This window comes from Podarcis filfolensis (genome assembly GCF_964270895.1).
Source record: "Podarcis filfolensis genome assembly, chromosome: 1".
Lineage (NCBI taxonomy): Eukaryota > Metazoa > Chordata > Lepidosauria > Squamata > Lacertidae > Podarcis > Podarcis filfolensis.
This window is the reverse complement of record NC_139604.1, coordinates 131,621,373-131,643,790: the sequence shown is the minus strand read 5'-3', so window position 1 is coordinate 131,643,790 and position 22,418 is coordinate 131,621,373. Positions and strand designations below refer to the sequence as shown.

The following is a 22,418-nucleotide window of genomic DNA, read 5'->3' as shown; positions in this document are numbered from 1 at the left end:
CGTTCTCCCCAACCCCCAAGTCGGCCTTCAAGTTTTCCCTAAACTACCAAAGCTAAATTGGATGAAGGGGGAGGAAGGAGGCTGTGGTTGGAGACCCACTTCCTGCCTCCCTCCACCAGGCATCTGGAGCTTCTCCTAACTCCCCACCACAGACGGAAGGAGGAGCAAATCCTCTGCAGAAGATATTCCTGACCACGGAGGCAAGCGAGTTCAGTCCCTTCCCTTACCCCAAGTTACAAATCTTAAGAAGAGCCTGCTGAATCAGGTCAATGGCCCATCTAGTCCAGAAGAAGAAGAAGAAGAAGTGGAAGAAGAAGAAGAAGAGGAAGAAGAAGAAGAAGAAGAATTATTTATTATTTATACCCCGTCCATCTGGCTGAGTTTCCCCAGCCACTCTGGGCGGCTTCCAGTCAAGTGTTAAAAACAATACAGCATTAAATATTAAAAACTTCCCTGAACAGGGCTGCCTTCAGATGTCTTCTAAAAGTCTGGTAGTTGTTGTTCTCTTTGACATCTGGTGGGAGGGCGCCACCACCAAGAAGTCCCTCTGCCTGGTTCCCTGTAGCTTTGCTTCTCACAGTGAGGGAACCACCAGAAGGCCCTTGGTGCTGGATCTCAGTGTCCGGGCTGAACGATGGGGGTGGAGACTCTCCTTCAGGTATACAGGACTGAGTCCATTTAGGGCTTTCAAGGTCAGCACCAACACTTTGAATTGTGCTCAGAAACGTACTGGGAGCCAATGCAGATCTCTCAGAACCGTGTTATGTGGTCCCGGCAGCCACTCCCAGTCATCAGTCTAGCTGCCGCATGCTGGATTAATTGCAGCTTCCGGGTCACCTTCAAAGGTAGTCCCAGGTAGACCTGTTCTCTTAGTGCACAACCAGATTCCCATTATAGGAAACCAGCGAGCAGGATCCAAGCACAATAGGCACCTCTCCTCCTGGGGTTTGCAGCAACAGGCATTCAGAAGTATTGCTTCCTCTGACTGTGGATGCAGAGCATAGCTAGTAGGCTTTGATGCCAATACATCCAATCCTCTTCTAAAGACACCTTTAGGCTGCTGGCCATCACTGCCTCCTGTGGCAGAGAGTTCCAAAGTTTAACTATGTGCTCCTTTGTGCTCCTCCAGCTGCTGAACTACAACTCCCACCGGCTGGGCGCTGTTGGGAGTCGTGGTCCAAAGCAGCTGGGGAGCCCCAGGTTTTAGGTGGGGCAGGTTAGTAAAGGCAAAGGGACCCCTGACCATTAGGTCCACACGACTCTGGGGTTGCAGCGCTCATCTTGCTTTATTGGCCAAGGGAGCCGGCATACAGTTTCCAGGTCATGTGGCCAGCATGACTAAGCCGCTTCTGGCAAACCAGAGCAGCGCACGGAAACGCCATTCACCTTCCCGCCAGAGCGGTACCTATTTATCTACTTGCACTTTGACGTGCTTTCAAACTGCTAGGTTGGCAGGAGCAGGTACCGAGCAACAGGAGCTCACTCCGTCGCAGGGATTCGAACCACCGACCTTCTGATCAGCAGGGCTGTGGTTTAACCCACAGCGCCACCCACGTCCCGTGGGGCAGGTTACCCAACGTCAAAGGGGAAAAGGGTCTGTTCTGGGTTGCTCCCTCCCTTGAGTCATTGTTCATTTGAAAAGATAGCAAACGACTCTTCTCCTTATTTGCCCTGCTAGGACTCTCTTGCCTCTAGTGGGGTGAATCGGAGGATTTCGGATATACTTGTTTAACAGTTGTTCTGTGTTTTGAGGTTTTGCATGTGTGTTCGTTCGGGGTTGGTTTTTGCCCATTTATATGCAACTGAGGGATTATTGCCTTTCTTGGGGTGGGGAATAAAGTGAAGTTGACCTGGGGGGGGGGGAGTTTAACTATCTGCTGCCCAAATAAATTCGCTTATCTGTCCTTAATCTTCCAATGCTCAGTTTCATTGTACGTTCATGAGTTTTGGTGTTGCAAGAGAGGCAGAGAAAAGTTTTCCCCCGTGCCATGTATTGTTTTATAAATTTCTATCAAAGCCTGCTCCCCAAAACACAGCAAAACTGTGAATTAAATGGCCCTAATTGGCTAAGAATATTCTATACCTCGAGGAAAAGCAACAGGGATGTAAAGGCAGAGGACTCTCTCTCTCTCTCTCTCTCGCCATCTGGAACGATTTGCTGCACAGGTACATTTTCCTGGCACACCTGCTCTTCGCTTGAGGCACAGTATGGCCTGGATCCCGGCCAACGTGAGACATTTTTGTGGGACCCGAGAGAGAAAGTCTAGATGATGCTCCCTCCCGCAAATTAATACGGGGCACAATCCGCTAGGCAATTTCTTTGTGCTTCTTTGATACGAGCGTGGAAGGTGCAAGAATAGCACACATTCTGCTGGTGGGGTTCGGGTGGACTGTACCATATGATCCACTTGACTCCCTGGTCCTGAACGGGGCAACTGTGCCCCTGAAGGACCAGGTGCGCAGCCTGGGAGTTATTTTGGACTCGCAGCTGTCCATGGAGGCGCAGGTCAATTCTGTGTCCAGGGCAGCTGTTTGCCAGCTCCATCTGGTACGCAGGATGAGACCCTACCTGCCCGCGGACTGTCTCGCCAGAGTGGTGCATGCTCCGGTTATCTCCCGCTTGGACTACTGCAATGTGCTCTACATGGGGCTACCTTTGAAGGTGACCCAGAAACTGCAACTAATCCAGAATGCGGCATCTAGACTGGTGACTGGGAGTGGCTGCTGAGACCATATAACACCAGTCCTGAGAGATCTGCATTGGCTCCCAGTACATTTCTGAGCACAATTCAAAGTGTTGGTGCTGACCTTGAAAACCCTAAACGGCCTCGGCGCAGTATACCTGAAGAAGCGTCTCCACTCCCATCGTTCAGCCCGGACATTGAGGTCCAGCTCCAAGGGCCTTCTGGCAGTTCTCTCCCTGCGAGAAGCCAAGTTACAGGGAACCAGGCAGAGGGCCTTCTCGGTAGTGGCGCCCTCCCTGTGGAACGCCCTCCGGTCAGATGTCAAGGAAATAAACTATCTGACTTTTAGACGGCATCTGAAGGCAGCCCTGTTTAGGGAAGCTTTTAATATTTGATGAATTATTGTATTTTAATATTTTGCTGGAAGCTGCCCAGAGTAGCTGTGGAAACCCAGCCAGATGGGTGGGATATAAATAATAAATAATAATTATTATTATTATTGGTCCCGCTGCTCCTGTTTTATAGAACCATGAATCCTCAGAGATGAACAACTCCTCAACCGGGCTGAGCCTGTTGTGTAAATAACTCACATTCAGAACAAAAGTATTCGCTGTAGTTTTGGATCCATCCCTTATTTGCACATCCAAAAAGAGATAAAATGCATTATTGAGAAAGAGGATTCAGGTCTGCATGAAAATTGCATGCATGCCAATTTATACGCACAGGTGCAAAACTCAGGAAGAATCGCCATAGTTTAGATAAGAACGCAATGCACGTTCTCCCTAGTGGGGAAGACTGTGGCCAGCTGTGCGGTGTCCCTGCCTGCTGTCCAGGTGATGGGGAACCTGGTGATGGGGAAAGGCAGGGCCCCTGAAAGCCTCCCTTCTTGGGATCCTTTTAAAAATCTTTTTAAAGGACAGCCTTTCAAAAGCTCAGCTGCCCTCTGCCAAGCAGGGCACGTGGGACACCCCAGTTCCTAGATGCACGGAGGACTCTTTCCGATTTAATCTTGCTGCGTGGAAATGTTTGGCCTGCCCTGCTACCGTGCAGCCCTGCTGTGAGGGAACAGGGCAGCTATGCAGCAAATGCAATTAATTAAAAACCATTTGCCAACTCCCAAACATGGGAGAACCGGCCTCCATGAGGGGGGAAAGGAATTAAATCAGATGACTCAAATTTCCCTGGAGGATTTTATTATTTTTTTGCTGAAATGTTTCTCTTTGGCTCCAGCTGGCCCAGGAGGAGAACGTCCTGAAGCCAACCTTGTATAGCTGCCCAGACAACTACCTCCAAGCTCTGAATTAAGTGTTATATTGGGGTTTTATTTACTGGAAAAGGAGGTATGGCTCGTGATTGCCGACCACAATGCAGAAGGCAGCCTTGGGCCTTCCATTAGGTGGGAAGAGGTTCTCATGAAGCAACGGATCAGCGTGGTTGGAGCGGTTAGAGAGCGCTGGGCTAGGACCTGGGAGACACGGGTTCAAATCCTACGTTGGCCATATGAAGGTGGCGCTGTTTCTGCACAGTTGGAGGCAGCAATGCTTCTGAACACCAGCTGCTGGAAACCACAGGCGAGGAGCGGGATCTCGTGTTCGAATCCTGCTTCTGGGTTTCCCACAGGCATCTGGTTGGTCACTGTGAGAACAGGATGATTGACTAGCATGGGCCATTATGAAGCTCGCTGGCTGACCCTGGGCCAGTTACAGCCTCCCAACCTAACAGAGGGGTCAATTCTGTCCGCCAGGAATTAGAATCAACAGGCTTGCTGCCTCCAGCCACAGAGAAACAGAATAGCCACTGGTGAATTGTTGTTGCTGTTTAGTCATTTAGTCATGTCCAACTCTTCATGACCCCCTGGACCAGAGCACGCCAGGCACTCCTGTCTTCCACTACCTCCCGCAGTTTGGTCAAACTCATGCTGGTAGCTTTGAAAACACTGTCCCACCATCTCGCCCTCTGTTGTCCCCTTCTCCTTGGGCCCTCCATCTTTCCCAACATCAGGGTCTTTTCCAGGGAGTCTTCTCTTCTCAAGAGGTGGACAAAGTCTTGAAGCCTCAGCTTCAGGATCTGTCCTTCCAGTGAGCACTCAGGGCTGATTTCCTTCAGAATGGAGAGGTTTGATCTTCTTGCAGTCCGTGGGACTCTCAAGTGTCTCCTCCAGCACCATAATTCAAAAGCATCAATTCTTCGGCGATCAGCCTTCTTGATGGTCCAGCTCTCACTTCACTGGTGAATTAGCCTCCTAATTTATGGCTCCTTCTGTGAAAAACAACTTTCCTCTGTTCCACATGTGGGACAGCTCAGTTGGTAGAGCACGAGACTCTTAAGCTCAGGCGCAGCTGCACAGAACCAAGAACATCCTGGTCTCCCTTTCCTACAAATATCCCCCCCCCCAGCTCTATTTTATCTGTTCTGGGGGTGGGGCGAATCACCTAAGCCAAACCCCCTCAATCTCTGCTCAGATTGCAATTCACAAACACTGTCCTCTAAAGGGGGCTACCTTTGAAGGTGACCCGGAAACTACAACTAATCCAGAATACGGCAGCTAGACTGGTGACTGGGAGCGGCCGCCGAGACCATATAACACCGGTCTTCAAAGACTTACATTGGCTCCCAGTACGTTTCCGAGCACAATTCAAAGTGTTGGTGCTGACCTTGAAAGCCCTAAACGGCCTCGGTCCAGTGTACCTGTCTCCACCCCCATCGTTCTGCCCGGACACTGAGGGTCCAGCGCCGAGGGCCTTCTGGCGGTTCCCTCGCTGCGAGAAGCCAAGTTACAGGGAACCAGGCAGAGGGCCTTCCCGGTGGTGGCACCCATCCTGTGAAACGCCCTCCCACCAGATGTCAAAGAGAACAACAGCTACCAGACTTTTAGAAGACATCTGAAGGCAGCCCTGTTTAGGGAAGCTTTTAATGTTTGATGTATTTTAATATTTTGTTGGAAGCCGCCCAGAGCGGCTGGGAAAGCCCAGCCAGATGGGCGGGGTATAAATAATAAATTATTATTATTATTAATTATTATTATTATTATTATTATTATTATTATTAAAGCAAATCACACTCTGCTCTTGTGGTCCTTGAATATCTATCTATCTATCTATCTATCTATCTATCTATCTATAAATGTGCTCCTCCAACTGCTGGGCTGTTTGTTCGTTGAAAGTCCTCCTGAGCATCACAGAATCAGCCTCTGTTGTCTTTTCCTTTGTTCAAATTCCCTGTCCATGAGAGCCGGATGCCAAGAGGTCTTCTTTAACCGTTCATTGTCCCGATACTGTTGCTCCCTGCTGGACTCTACCCAACCAAAGCTGAGCATTCCAGGAGCTGTGCAGCACACAGGCAGTGGCATCGACCCCAACGGGATTTCATGTGCTCAGAGTTCCAGTTAGAGAGATTTGATCTGAACAATGAAAAAGATTTAAAGGCTTCCGGTCCCAAGGCTATAGCAGAGATGACATCCAACGGGGGGTGGGGAGGGGGGGGAGAGGAGACACACACCGCTGAATGTCTTTGCTGCCGATGTTAGCAGTTGGATTCACCAGAAAAGAACTGAGCTCATTCATCTCTTTTCTGTCCCCTTTATCAAAACAGAGATTGCATGCTCCTTGCAGCAGAGACTCCCTCTTTTTGGACGGTGAAGTTCTAGAGCACCATATACAAGGGCAATTCCATTTCCCTTCCACAGACTGAAGGTTAAAGCTGCTTCAAGTGTGCATTTAAATTGCAGCACCCAAAGGCCACAATTCCCACAGCAGTAGTGGGAAGGAGGTGAGAATGGATGAATCCGTCAATTTAGTTTTTTCTCTACATGTCCAGTCTTAGGTTTAATCCCCCAGTTTCCTACAATAGTTTGCTTTTCTTCTTCTTAAGCAACGGTCCACATAAAAAATCATCAGTATTTTACTGCAAAATTCTCCTAGTCCTGGGAATTTGTATGCAATTTCATCTAATGTGCATGTTTCTGCAAAGCAATTTCCCCCGATGTAAGGCATTTTTGTGCACTTATTTTGGCTAATATTTTCACCTCTGTCCACCTAAGCATATGCATTTTCTGTATGCATTCCTTGCCTGGAGAACTGCATTGCAAAATTCAGAAAATGAAAATTTCGAAAGACGGTTGAGTTTTGGCGCATGTTATTTCAAAATGGGTGAAGCAGGCAAGTCTGCCTTTAAATGCAATCTTGACCAAATTTCTCATTCATCCTTCGCAGGAGGAGAGGAACCCTCGTTCCGATTGCCGATAGCCCAGACATGCCGGCAGCAAATTGGCATAGGAAAAGGAAATGCCCACTGCCCCAGAACAATGACAGCAACTCTCAAAGGCCCTGAAGAGGAAGTGCCTCTTTGATGGGGTATTTCCTGTTTCCTCTTGACCACCACCAATCGTTCTTCAAGCAGCTGCCCTCTCAGATGCCGTTATGTTGGAGAAATGAGGCCTCTGGTAGGGAGAACCAGAGAGGCCGAGGCAATGCATTCGCACAGATTGAAAAAAGTTTTGCTCTTACATTTGCCAGTTCAAGGGGTGCGGGTGGGGCTGTGGTCTAAACCACTGAGCCTAGGGCTTGCCGATCGGAAGGTTGGCGGTTCGAATCCCCGCGACGGGGTGAGCTCCCGTTGCTCGGTCCCTGCTCCTGCCAACCTAGCAGTTCGAAAGCACATGAAAGTGCAAGTAGATAAATAGGTACCGCTCTGGCGGGAAGGTAAACGGCGTTTCCGTGCGCTGCTCTGGTTTGCCAGAAGCTGCTTAGTCATGCTGGCCACATGACCCGGAAGCTGTACGCCAACTCCCTCGGCCAATAAAGCGAGATGAGCGCCACAACCCCCGAGCCGGTCACGACTGGACCTAATGGTCAGGGGTCCCTTTACCTTTAGCAAGTTCAAAGCGCATACAATTAATTCAGCTTTGCATACTGATTTTTTAATGAATGCTTCGTTGAAGAGTCAACATCGGTTTTATAATGCATGGCATGGACAAAGCGGCTGGAGAAGTATTTCCCTTTCTCTTTTTAACGCTAAAACTGGTGGTCATTCAATGAAGCTGGATATTGGAGGATTACAGAGAGTTAAAAGAAAGTACTTATGTGGTGCACAGTTAAGCGAAGAAAGTCACTTCCACAGCAGGCAATAGAGGCCACCAACCTAGATAGGCTTTAAAGCAGTGTTTCCCAGTCTTGGGTCTCCAGCTGTTTTTGGACTACAACTCCCATCATCCCTAGCTAGCAAGACCAGTGGTCAGGGATGATGGGAACTGTAGTCCGAAAACAGTTGGCGACCCAATAATAATAATTTATTATTTGTACCCCGCCCACCTGGCTGGGCTTCCCTAGCCAGTCTGGGCGGCTTCCAACCAAAGATTAAAAATACATTAAAACATCAATCATTAAAAAAGGGCTGTCTTCAGACGTCTTGCTCGGGGGTTGGGAAACACAGCTTCAGAGGAAGATTAGACAAATTCATAGAGGAAAGTGCTACTGATGGCTACTAGCCATCATGGCTATTCTCCTACCTCCGCTGTCTGCCTCAAAATGCTTCTGAATTGATATCAGCTGCTGGAAACTTCAAGAGGAGAGAATGATGCTGAGATCATTTTGGGGTGCATCCCATAGGCTTCTGGCTGGCCACTGAGAGAACGGGATTTTGGACCACATGAGCTTTACTGTCTCCAGCATCCCTCCTTAGCAGACTTTCCTGAAGGTAGATTTCGGTGGAAAGGGCGATTAAGGTTTGTGGTTGAAGGCAACCCCTGAACAGTGCTGCAATGCTTCCCTTGCAAGGCAATCGATGCAACAGTTCTTAAATTTCCCTCAATCATATTTAAGTTTAACGTCCACATGCTCCGAGATGCAAGATTCGCAACAGGGGAAAAAATACAGGCATCGCCCAAGGACATGAAACAAAAATGTGCTTCTGGCCTAGGGATGGCGGGTGGAAATACTGAAGCAATACATTTATAGAAACACAGCTATTCCTCCAAATTCACACTTCTTCAAAGTTTTTGGGTTGCAGTTCCCCAACCAAAAAGTGCATGTAAAGCAGTGTATACGGACCAAAATTCACACGTCCGAGGGGGGAAAGTGAACTATTTTGGAAGAAACTGTTGGCAAGAATATGTCTACAAGGCAAAATCATGTACAAAAACTTGTATGTCGAATGAAGAGGAACGGAGTCCTTAAGACTGAAGTTGACAAAAATCGCCCATCCCTTATGCAGACCACATTTACATGTGGAACTTCCTTGGGAGATAGGGGGGTGTGGCAAGAGAAGGGAACAGGACAAAGCCCCCCCCCCATTACAAACATTTCACACGATATGTGGAAGATCTTAAAAGGGCGTTTCTGAAAAGAAAAAAGACCTCTTCATGATTTGTAAAACCCCATCCAGTTTTGAGCGCATTTGGAAAATAAAAAGGGGAGGAAGGAGTTGAGATCATCTGAAATTTGGAATCCACATGCCTTTTTCTACATCTGCTCTGAATTAAACTCTCCATAGGACTGCCTTGCATGTAATAGGATAATTGCTTACAGATTTGGGATTTTCTTCCTCCCCTTCAGTGCTCTCTCGCTCTCTCGAAAACATGAATTTTAAAAGGAGGGAGAGGAGGAGGAGGAAGAAGTCAAACACAACCCAGAATTCTCTTGGAAGAGGAACACCAGAAAAAAAAGAGGGGAAGAATGAATCACAACGCGATGGGCGCACCAGAAAACGAAGCCTAATGGAAAATAAAAGGCCCGGTTGTAAAGATACTCTCCTGAAGGCCAAATGCAGGAAGAGATAAATACAGAAGAATCTGCCCATTTCTCGAAGTAGCTGTCAAGTTTTAAAACGATGCCACAATGACCAAAACAAGCTACAAGAAAAGCAACATAGCCTTGTATCTTTCATCGGCACGGACTTCTTCACTGTCTTCTTCAGGATATGGGGTTGGCCTTGCAACAGAAGCTCTTTTTTTGTACCCAAATTCACATGCAGGGAATCCAGCTGGTAAAGTTGGACGATACACATCCAACGTGATACACATTTGCATTTCTTAAATATATAAATTCACTGCAACAGTTCCCTTCCTCCCCCCCCCCTTTCAACACAGACCACTGTGCAGCTGCAAAGCAGTTACAGCAGGAAAATGTGCTTAACTTCTCCCGTAAGGCTGTCCTGCATGCAATTGCCCCAACTTTTGGAGATTAGATGTCAAAGATGCTCATCAGCCAACACAACCCAAACCTGCTTGCCAACCAATTACGCACACACAAACACACACACACAAATACACACTTCCAGTTCCTGAGCATTTGGCTGGCAGCTCCTGGATGAAGTTCCCTGCTGGTAAAATAACTAGATATTAACTCTTCTCAGTGGGAACCCCTTTTCTTCCTATTAATCTTCATCAAGGGCTCCTTTTTGCCATGATCTATTAATCCGATAAAAAACGAACAAGCCCTGCAGTCTGCAAGCTGCTAGCTCTGGAACGGCCCCTTCGACACCTGCCTTGGGAACAGAAGCCACTTCAAGACTGCAGTCCTTCAAATTCATTTTAAATCCTAGTTGCGCTTTAGGTCCAGGGCCAGTTAGCATATCCAGCCATGCGGTCTACAACTGCAGCATGTTCCCCCGGTGCTAGGAAGCTGCCGATGCCTTCACAAGATGGAGAGTTACCATCCCAGCTCTGGGGACCTCAGCTTAGGAGGGATACTGACAAGCTGGAGGTATAGGCCTGGGAGATACAGCGATAGATGGCCCAGGGCCAGTATGGAGGGACAGACCGCGATGACAGCTTCGCTCGGCGGTATATCGCTCGTGAAACCGCCATCGCACTCTGCCCCTCTGGAGGGAGAATAATAATAATTTCTTATTTACACTCCGCCCATCTGGCTGAGTTTCACCAGCCACTCTCGGTGGCTCCCAATCAAACGTTAAAAACAATACAGCATTAAATATTAAAAACTTCCCTAAACAGGGCTGCCTTCAGATGTCTTCGTGACTCCTTGCTTCCTGACCCTGGGACTCTTGGCTTCCGGACTCCTGGCTTCCGGACTCCCATTCTTGCTCCCACCCTGCCATCTTGCTCCTGGTCCCAACGACCCCAGCAGGGACTTTGACCGCCCATGAACTGGACCATGACACCCTCCAAGTCTACAGTTTGATGATTCTAAGAGCAAACTCTGCCCATCTTCCAGACCTACCTTTCACAAGGCAAGCAGCAAAAAACCCCCACTTTGCTTTACTGAACTTGGGATTTATTTTTTGGGAGGGCGGGTTAATGAATCGCCAAGTCAGCACAATTACCACCTGAAAATGGAACTGAGCAACATTGCAGGACATGAGGAAGCAGAGGGGATGTGAGGGCTGGGGACCAGCTGCAACCTTTCGCTCCTCTGGGCTTGGCCAGAAGAACTGCACTGAGGACTAGGCAAAAGCCCTTGTCACGGGTGTGCACAATACAACGTACTTTGGTAGAGTTACTTGCAGCGGCGATGGGGGACCTTTCTCAGCCTGAGAACTGCATTCCGTCTGGGTCATCTCCCAGCGGTCCCATGCCAGTGGTGGGCGGGGCCAGGGGCAGGAAGTGGGAGGAGCCACACCTGGGAATTTCACCTTTGCACAGCAGGCTAGTCTCTACACAAACTTGCACGCTCCCCCGTCCAATCTGGCAAGCAAGTAGCATTCAACGGAGTTCAAGGCCACATTCCAGACAGGCAAAAACTCTTAAAGACGACAGCTTGGTTAGAGAAAAGTGCAGCTGGGGAGAGTTCCCAGAGTCAAACAGATGAGGTCTAAGGGGCCATATCTGGTCCCTGGACCCCTGAAGTTTCCTATCTCTTACCTGCAGCATACAAATGCCCAGTAAATACAGTAATAAACACAAAAGACGTAACCGGCTGTACGTTTGAAAAAATAATATATACTATTCACTGTATTGAATTGTAGATTTCAAGAGAAGTAGCTCATAAAGTTCAACGGAAAAAGTAGAAGACCCAGTGGATCAGTTCATTCTCTAATCAGTTTATGCATAAGGTCCATACATGTGAAAATGTCTATTCCACCTGCCTGTTCATAGAGTCCAACAATCCATACAAAAGGTTGTTGCAGTTCCACAGAATCTTTTCACAGAGTCTAAGACAAGGATTTCTGGAATATTAGCCTTGTTTCGCTACTACTATGCTATAAGATCCACTGTTCTGTGATATCATATATGAGTTTGTACTAGTGATGAAGCCTAGGACGGCAAAACAAGGCTAATATTCCGGAAATCCTTGTCTTAGACTCTGTGAAAGGATTCTGTGGGGTCTCAGAGCGGGTGATCTTCATAAAAGAGGAGGGGGGGGAAGAGAAGGGAAATAAAAGATCAGGCTGAATTCAAATTAAAGGCCAGGCGGAATAGCTCTGTCTTACAGGCCCGACGGAAGGAGGTTAAATCCTGAAGGGCCCTAGTCTCATGGGACAGAGCATTCCACCAGGTCGGAGCCATCACTGAGAAGGCCCTGGCCCTGATGGAGGATAATCTGACTTCCTTAGGGCCTGGGACCTCTAAACTATGATTATTCATGGACCTTAAGGTCCTCTGCGGGGCAGACCAGGAGAGGCGGTCCCATAGATATGATCCCGTAAATGAGCCACGGGCCTGATCCGGCAGGGCTCTTCTTAAAATCATAAGCCGCAAGGACTTGACAGCAGCATGCATGACAAAAATACAAATTAAGCGCAGGGTTGATTCCCCGCCCCAAGTAATCACAAACCTTTGCAAGTCCCAGAATGAAAGAAGTGGCCAGAAAGCCAAGCCGCAGAATTTCCAATTAGGAAATTCACCACTGAAGCCACACAAGTGATAGCAATGGACCATGCTGGTCACAGGGTAAGTCAAACTACTCTGCGAAGTTATCTCACGAAGAAACAAGGAGGATCAGATGAAGTCATGTGTTCCTTGTACAAAGGGATGCCACTGGTCCAGGGAATGAGGGTGTGTGAAGAAGTTTCTTAGCTGTCCTGAATCATGGAATCGTAGAGTTGGAAGGGACCCTAAGGGTCATCTAGTCCAACCCCCTGCAATGCAGGAATATTCAGCTGCCCCATACGGGGATCAAACCTGCAGCCTTGGCATTATCTGCACCACACTGGAGTTGCAGCTCTCAATGGCAGGGCCTCATACAAGCAAAAGCTTGGCTTCTCATACCTCTTGAACAAGACTCAGAACCCGGGCAGGAAGCAAAATGGCAGATAATGTTGGGACTTGGATTCTCAGGGAGCACAAATCCTTGCAAGAGGTGGGTTGGCAGATGAGGAAGAGTACGGGGGGAAAGGGGGGTGCTAAATGGCCCCAAGCAGCTTTAAAGCCAACCTGCGAATTTGTTTAGGAGTGTGGCATAAATCCCCATAAAAGCTTTCCCCAACTCTCTGCCCTCCAGATGTTGTTGGACTGCAACTTTCATCGACTCCAGCCAGCAATGCATTTGTTTTTATAGGTTTTTCAGCTTTGCTGTGTGTCTAACAGATGAGCCACTGTGAGAAAAGTGACAAATAAATGAAATAAATAATAATTAGCAGTGGGGGCCACAGAAGTTAATCTGGGGCCATCATTATTATGGCCATTAGCAAAAGTATTTATTAATTGTGCCTTTCTGCCCCCAATGTGCAAAACAATATAAAAAACACCTATACAGTCGTACCTTGGTTCTCAAACACCCTGGAACTCATACGTTTTGGCTCCCGAACGATCGGAAACCGGAAGTGAGTTGTTCCGGTTTTTGAATGTTCTTTAGGAAGCCGGACATCCAATCAGAAGCCTCGCTTTGGAAGTTGAATATTTCGGAGGTCGAACGGATTCCGTTCGACTTCCTGAGGTACGACTGTATTGTATTTTCAGCAGCTGTTTTTGCAGCTCAGAGTCCACTTCCTCAGGTACATGAAGTCTTATCCTCAGTTGACAGAGGCATGTTCATGTGTGTAAAATTTGCACAGGGACACTGGGGGGTGGGGAACGTAAAACAGAATCAAATAGCAATGGAATGCAGAAAATAACCAACTGTGGCAACTCAACTAAAGCTTAAATGTAGGCAAAACAAGCACACCAATAGCAGTAATTGGCACAATTATCATTGCTAACACTTGTAGCAGGACAGGAAACCATTGTCTCAATTCATGTCCAAATGGACAGAATCAAACTTTCAAATAACTTCTAATGTAGCAGATTCATGCTGGGGGCATCCCTTTGATATTTCTTTGTTGGAAAATGCCAACTTCATTTTAAGGTGCTGCAAAACTGTTGCTTTTGATGCAACAGGCTAACTTGCACACATACTATCATTCCACAGAGGAGAAATGTGGTTTCAGTGCTAGCCCAGCCACCTACTTCCAAAGACTACAACATCCACAACTACTACTACACTTTGCAAGTCAAGCACTTTGCACGTTGCCTGTACAACAACCCTGCAAGGCAGGGGGTTGATTAGTTGGAGGGCTGAAGGCTGAGAGACAGTGCCTTGCTGAAGGCAACTTAGGGAATGCAGGTGGGAGGGATGATTATAGAAACTTCCATTATCCAGGCTCCCCCCGAACTGAATGCAATACATTGCTACTTACAGAAGTTGATACAGGTGGGGAGACCATCCCATAAGAAGAGTTTGGATTTGATATCCCGCTTTATCACTACCCTAAGGAGTCTCAAAGTGGCTAACATTCTCCTTTCCCTTCCTCCCCCACAACAAACACTCTGTGAGGTGAGTGGGGCTGAGAGACTTCAGAGAAGTGTGACTGGCCCAAGGTCACCCAGCAGCTGCATGTGGAGGAGCGGGGAAGCGAACCCGGTTCCCTAGATTACGAGTCTACCGCTCTTAACCACTACACCACACTGGCTCTCCAACCTCAGCACCCAACCTATGGGGCAACTAAAACTATCAACTAAAAGTGATCTGTCTTAGCAAGCAAGATTGCACCAGGATCTCAGATATTTCAGGACTATTGCACAACACCTAAAACCAACAAGTTGAACTCTGCATTCTAGATGCGGAGCAGCGAAGGGGAATTTGGAGCAACATCTGGAGAGGCAAAACTCCCATGACCTTTGGCCACTCTGGCTGGGGCTGATGATTGTTGTCGTCCAACAACATCTGGAGAGCCAGGGTTTCCCCCCATCCCTGGTGCAGAGTGAAGCCCCACTTGCATTAAAGGGTCATTTGCAGGACAAAACTTTGGCCCGGCACACTAGACCAGAGTGCGGTCTTAACGCAGACCCAACCCTGGAACCAATTTTCCCTTCAAACTCTTACAAATCGCAAGTGGAAATAACTCCCCTTATCTCCCCATCAGAGGGCCAGTCCTGGAGTCTCCAAAAATCCCTCGGGGTCCATGTGTGCTGCAACATTATCATCCCTCTCCCTTATCAGCATGGTCACCAAGTCCCAAAAAACACAAAGGGGAAGGGCTGGTGGTGTAACTCCACCAAGCTGTTGAGAATTGGAGTGGGGGGGTGAGAATAACAGGCAGAAAAAAGGGGGTTCCCTGCTGCGATTTTTCTAACCCTATGCGAACATTCAGGGCCTTGCACATTGTCAGCCAACAGGCTTTCCATGCCACAACTGAGCTCCAAAATGTCACGAGCATTAAACCCAGGATGGGGACCTCCCCACAGCCCCAGCTAGCATGGCCAATAGTCAGGGATGGTGGGAGCAGTGTTCGAAATTTGCCAGGCGCATTTTGCACCTGGCTGCTGGACCATAAAGAAGGCTGATCGCCGAAGAATTGATGCTTTTGAATTATGGTGCTGGAGGAGACTCTTGAGAGTCCCATGGACTGCAAGAAGATCAAACCTCTCCATTCTGAAGGAAATCAGCCCTGAGTGCTCACTGGAAGGACAGATCCTGAAGCTGAGGCTCCAAGACTTTGGCCACCTCATGAGAAGAGAAGACTCCCTGGAAAAGACCCTGATGTTGGGAAAGATAGAGGGCACAAGGAGAAGGGGACGACAGAGGACGAGATGGTGGGACAGTGTTCTCGAAGCTACGAACATGAGTTTGACCAAACTGCGGGAGGCAGTGGAAGACAGAAGTGCCTGACGTGCTCTGGTCCAGGGGGTCACGAAGAGTCCAGGGGGTCACGACAAAACAACTAAACAACAACAAGAAGAAGAAAGAACACCAGAAGCACCTGCTGGCTCAAGACAATAGCCCATCTAGTCCAGCCTCCCGTTCTCCCAGTGACTGAGCAGAGTTTGACCAAACTGCGGGAGGCAGTGGAAGACAGAAGTGCCTGACGTGCTCTGGTCCATGGAGTCACGAAGAGTCGGACACGACTAAACGACAACAATTGGCCACTTGTGACCAAGTGAAGATGCACGGGAGGCACATGCCTGGGGAACATGGGATCTAGACTGTTTTCACACGCTTACGCCACATCCTGTAGAACTCGTGATACAGCCACACCTTGGTACTTGAACCTAATCCGTTCCAGAAGCTCATTCAATTCCTGAAACCATCGAAAACCAAAGCACGGCTTCCGATTGGCTGCAGGAGCTTCCTGTACTTGATCTGAAGCCGTGTCGGACGTTTGGCTTCCGAAAAACGTTTGAAAACCAGAACACACACTTCCAGGTTTTCGGCATTTGGGAACCGATTTTGTTTGTCAACTAAGACAAGGTATGACTGTATTTTGTCTGCACAATCAGAATAAATTTCAGGAAGCGAAATGTATTGAAAAAGATGACTTTTGAGCTGTCTGGCCCCAAAACTGGCAACTAGGCATTGTGTTTTGGTGGCTGCAACCCTGGTTTTAAGGAGCCAATCGGCGCATGGCTTATATATCTGAGTTTCTAGCGTCTGGGGGGCACCCACAGGCCGTTTCTGAGCCCCCGGCCACCTCAGCCAAGCCCCATCCCTTTGGGAGGAAGGATTTCGAGCCAGAAGCATCGAGGCAGAGATGCTCCTCCGTGGGCTCTTATTTCCATGGAACTCCAGGCAGCCGAAGGATGCCACCCAAGTATGCGCCATCACAGCTGATCCAAGCAAGCCGGAGACAGAAGGAAATTCGGCTTATTCCCCTGGCTGTTTGACCGAAGGAGTCCAGCCAAGTGACTGCACAGCCTATGGGGAGGGTGGGGGTTGCGCAGATGCACCCCACACATTGCAACTCTGTTTCCAGAGACCCAGTTTCCAGGAACACAAATTGGAGGGGGGGCAGAGCCTATTGGAGGGGGGCACAGAGGCACCCCACACATTGCAACTCTGTTTCCAGAGACCCAGTTTCCAAGCACACAATTTGGGGGGTGGCACAGCCTATTCCGAGGGGGGGCACAGAGGCACCCCACACATTGCAACTCTGTTTCCAGAGACCCAGTTTCCAAGCACACAATTTGGGGGGTGGCACAGCCTATTCCGAGTTGGGGCACAGAGGCACCCCACATATTGCAACTCTGTTTCCAGAGACCCAGTTTCCAAGCACACAAATTGGGGGGTGGCACAGCCTACTGGAGGGGGGCACAGATGCACCCCACACATTGCAACTCTGTTTTCAGAGACCCAGTTTCCAGGAACACAAATTGGGGGGGGGAGCGCTGTATCCTGGCTGGATGAGCTGCCAGCCCCCCCCCCCGCTCTGCCCCACAACTCCCCGTGCAAAAAGGCTCTCCGAAGGCACAAAGTTAGAGCCCCCAAACTTCGACCCCCACCCCCGCGTCCCTTCCACAGAAAGCCAGCCCCCGATCTTGTGGGTTTTTTTTTTTTTTTTGCAAAGCTTTGCTCCCGCCCAGAGAAAAGCAGCCCCCCCCTTGATTCAAAACAACCCGGGGTTCCCCAAAGGGAGACCCCCCTCGAGTTTGAAAGCTCGCCTCCAAATCTGAGCGCCCCACAGAAACGCAACCCCCCCACCCAAAAAAAATAACCCCAGCCCCACAGCTTGCAAAAAGTCCTGCAACTTTGAGCGAAGGGACCCCAACCTCGGAGCCGGGAGAGAAGCAGGAAAAAAGGGGGGAGCTCGGGACCTGCTTATTCCAAGGGGGGGGGAGTTTTGAGGGGCGCCTCCGCTTCTCGGCTCCCCTCCGGCGCCGCCGCCGCCGCCGCTCACCTCGCCTCTTCCCGCGTCTCCCTCGCCGGCTGCCCGTCCGAGCCTCCCTCGCGCGCCGCTCCCGCAGCTGCAGCTCCTCGCCCGCTCCTCCCCTCGCGCTGCCCGGCAGCCGACTGGCGCTGCTGCGCTCGCAACACATGGACTGGGGGGGGGTGGGAAGCCAGACCGTACCAAGCACCGCCACGGGGGTGGCCCCGGCAGCCGCGCCCACGGAGAGCCGGCCTCTACGCTCGCTCGCGCCCGGTCAGGTTCTTCCTCTCGCTGAGCCAGAGGAGGAAGAGAAAAGGAGGAGAGAAAGAGCGTGAGGGGGAAAGGGGGGGGGGAATCTTCCCGCCGCTCTTTCCCCTCTCGACTCCCCCCCCCTCTCCTTGGTACGGCCCCCCTCCGCGCGTCCAACTTGCCGCACTCTTTGAAGAGGAGCGTCACTCGCGGCGCTGCGCAGCCGGTGCGGAGTCGGCGGAGCGGGCGGAGGGAGAGGCGGACGGAGGACGCTGCCGAAGCGCTCGGGACACCCCTCGCCCCATCCTCTCAACCCCAGAGATGTGATGGAGGCGGAGGGGTTTGCTCCGCAGTGGAGTGGGAGGGAGGGCGCTCTGCACGCGCTCAGAGGCACCCTGGCTCACCCTCCTGTTGCCGGGGGAAGCGGAGCTGCCGATCGGTGGAAGAAACAGGAGTCGGTTGATCGAGATCTATTGCTGCTGCTGCAATTAAATTGCAAGCCCAGGATTCCCTTTTTTTAAATACAGTGGTACCTCGGGTTACAGACGCTTCAGGTTACATGGGCTTCAGGTTACAGACTCCGCTAACCCAGAAATAGTGCTTCAGGTTAAGAACTTTGCTTCAGGATGAGAACGGAAATCGTGCGGCGGCAGCGGGAAGCCCCATTAGCTAAAGTGGTGCTTCAGGTTAAGAACAGTTTCAGGTTAAGAACGGACCTCCGGAATGAATTAAGTAGTATGTAACCGGAGGTACCACTGTATAACAATTTATTGATTTTCCAAAAAGAAAAACAATAAAAATACACAAACGACACATAGCAAAACAAATTGACTTCCCTCTAGTCCCTTCCTTGGTTCCGTTATTTATCAATATACTGCATGTCCATTGTTCAGTTGGAACCTCACTTAAATTACTTATTATCCATTCATAACAAAATTACAAGTGGTTTTAAAAGCCTGCTCATTTGTTAACCAGTGTACAACGCCTGCAAGCCCAGTATTCCAAGGGTTAACTCAGACAAACAAATAAAGCGAGCATGTTTGCCTGCCTGCCTTTTTATTTAGCAACGCTTTTTGAAATAACCAGCCACTTCCGAAGTGATCAGTCTGACCCGTTAATTGGGCTGCATTGATTCGTTTATTAAAACGTATCTACCACTTTTATGAATCTCACATTGGTCCGCAAGAGACGTTTTTAAAAACCTATTAAAACCAGAAAATCAGAACAGATCGTGCATAATTTGGACAATAACACCAACCGGATCCGGTTAAGGAAAATTCAGGGATCAAGCGGTCAAGAGATCTTTAAACTGTCTTCAAGAGCACCCCATTGCTGGCCCTCTCCAGATCTCCAATGGGAGCTCATTCAAAAGGGCCTCATTCAAGGATCAAAGCAGAAAATCCCATTGCTTCTGCCCATTAGCTGTGCTGGTTTGGGCAGGTGGGAGTTGTAGTCCGAAATATCAAGGGTGCCATGTTGGGGGAAGGCTGCTCTACAATAGGGAGTAACCATTGTAATACCCTTTAGGGCATGGGTAGGCAAACTAAGGCCCAGGGGCCGGATCTGGCCCAATCACCTAAATCTGGCCTGCGGACGGTCCAGGAATCAGCGTGTTTTTACATGAGTAGAATGTGTCCTTTTATTTAAAATGCATCTCTGGGTTATTTGTGGGGCATAGGAATTCGTTCATTCCCCCCCCCCAAAAAAAATAGTCCGGCCCCCCACAAGGTCTGAGGGACAGTGGACTGGCCCCCTGCTGAAAAAGTTTGCTGACCCCTGCTTTAGGGGGTTATTATTATTTTTTAAATAAATGTTTATTAAAATTTTTCCATCTTAGTAAAAAAAAAAATCAAAAAAGGAAAAAAAAATTAAAAAAACACATAAAGTTTACAATCCATATTTTCCATGACATATTTCCCTGACTTCCCCACACCTCCCCTTCTTATATTCCAATTCAAATTGTTAGTTCAGCAAGTTTTTATCCCCAATTTTTGACCTTTTTGTATTTAGTTCATTTTGAATAAAAAAAAACCCATTTTAACTTATAAACATCCCTATTTATACATCAGTACTCATTCTTAAAACCTTTTTCTAAAGCCGACCCAAATTCCCTTCCACGAATTCCCCAATTTTCTTACTAATAGCAAAAGAAAATAAAAGAAAAACAGATTATAGTTATACACCCTTTGGATTCTCAAACCCCGCCACCCCCTTTAGGGGTTATTTTTATTTATGATTGCATTTATATCCCACCAATGTCTCCAAGGAGCTCAAGGCAGCTTATATGGTTCTCTCTTTCATCATTTAATCCCCACAACAGCCCTGTGAGGTGGGTCAGGCCAAGAGAGAGCGACTCTCCCAAGATCACTCGGTGCGCTTCAGTGGGGATTCGAACCCTGGTCTCCCAGCAAGTGCTATACCAGGGGTCAGCAACCTTTTTCAGCAAGGTGGCGGTCCACTGTCCCTCAGACCTTGTGGGGGGCTGGACTATACAGTGGTACCTCAGGCTACATACGCTTCAGGTTACATACGTTTCAGGTTACACACTCCGCTAACCCAGAAATAGTGCTTCAGGTTAAGAACTTTGCTTCAGGATGAGAACAGAAATCGTGCTCCGGCAGCGCAGCAGCAGCAGGAGGCCCCCATTAGCTAAAGTGGTGCTTCAGGTTAAGAACAGTTTCAGGTCAAGTACGGACCTCCGGAACGAATTAAGTACTTAACCCGAGGTACCACTGTATTTTGAAAAGAAAAATAATGAACGAATTCCTGTGCCCACAAATAACCCAGAGATGCGTTTTAAATAAAAGGACACATTCTACTCATGTAAAAGCACGCTGATTCCCAGACCGTCCACAGGCTGGATTTAGAAGGCGATTGGGCCGCATCCGGCCCACAGGCCTTAGGTTGCCTACCCATGTGCTATACAGTGGTACCTTGGGTTACATACGCTTCAGGTTACACACTCTGCTAACCCAGAAATAGAACTTCGGGTTAAGAACTTTGCTTCAGGGTGAGAACAGAAATCATGCAGCGGCAGCGGGAGGCCCCATTAGCTAAAATGGTGCTTCAGGTTAAGAACGGACCTCCGGAACGAATTAAGTACGTAACCAGAGGTACCACTGTACCACGCTGGCTCTCAATGGACTACAACTCCCATCAGCCCCCAGCCAGCAACAGGCCATGGATGGGGCTGATGGGAATCGTAGTCCTAGAACAGCTGGAAGGGACCAGCTTGGCCAAGACTGGACTATAACCAACAGTTCTCAAACACAGGAGGCAGGAGGAAAAGCGAGAGCGAGACAAGAAGTGGTGTGTTTACAGGAAGGAAGGTTTAGTTTAAAATTAGAAAGGGGGAAAAAAAGAAAAGAAAAGAACGCTGGGCTCTAATCCAGGGAGCTGCTCTGTTATATATATGCAAGCTTCAGGCACTCACTGCAGGAGCTTTCTCCTTCTCCGAAGCATGACATCGCGAGTGACTTCTCCCTGCATGACTCCACAGGCTGAAGGGCTCAGCATTTCTTTTAACTAAGAAGATATATAAAGGTAAAGGGACCCCTGACCATTAGGTCCAGTCGTGACCAACTCTGGGATTGCACGCTCATCTCACTTTATTGGCCGAGGGAACCGGCGTACAGCTTCCGGGTCATGTGGCCAGCATGACTAAGCCGCTTCTGGAGAACCAGAGCAGCGCACGGAAACGCCGTCTACCTTCCTGCCGGAGCGGTACCTATTTATCTACTTGCACTTTGACGTGCTTTCGAACTGCTAGGTGGGCAGGAGCAGGGACCAAGCAAGGGGAGCTCACCCCGTCGCGGGGATTCGAACCAACGACCTTCTGATCGGCAAGTCCTAGGCTCAGTGGTTTAACCCACAGCGCCACCCGCGTACTTAAGAATATATATATTCTTATATATATAAGAATATATATATATATACCTACACTGAGGACTGTTCTCTGTTTGAAGGGCTGTCTGGTCAAAGTCCCGTTCAAAGACAAAACACGCTGAGTCCTGCAAAAGGCCTTTGGCGTTGCCCATCAACTGAGCAGAAGCTGGAGAAAAGGCCAGCATTGCCAGGTCAGGAGCGTCCCAAACCCTAAGATTTCAGGGCCCCAGTGTGCTGGGCCCGGGCGTAACCTGTGCAACGCGGTCCAGGTCTGGTCCAGAATCCAAAGGTTCCGTTAGGAGTCATTCCGACAGGGCCAAGGCAGGACACAAGGCAGAAAACCAGGCAAGGATAGGTAACGGATCTCAGGCAGGATCTAGCGTACAGCAATGTTGCTGCCACAACCTGGAGCGGGGTCCGACAGCCTTTTATCTTTGTCGGGGTAGCGGCCGGTCCTGATCCCCCGGCGACTCACCTCCCTGTTTCGCCCAGAGGCGAGCACTCCTCCTGCCAGTACTCAGGTCTCTCCTTCTCTCAGACCTCAGTCTCTGCAGCTCAGGAGACGTCGGTGGGTTACTAGACCCA

At 49.1% G+C, this 22,418-nt stretch overlaps 1 protein-coding gene across 2 annotated transcripts in view; it reads right to left on the bottom strand.

The window, feature by feature from the left end:
* The window catches only part of FRMD6 (FERM domain containing 6), a 157,162-nt gene that overhangs the window by 76,164 nt on the left and 58,580 nt on the right, over positions 1-22,418 (bottom strand). Inside the window, exon 1 of one of the 2 annotated variants that reach the window (XM_083614710.1) lies at positions 17,730-17,991. The exons of the other annotated variant lie outside the window; for it this stretch is intronic. The gene's annotated coding sequence lies outside the window, so the exon portion shown is untranslated. Of the gene's footprint in view, positions 1-17,729; positions 17,992-22,418 lie in introns of those variants that run through there. 2 annotated transcript variants of the gene reach the window in all.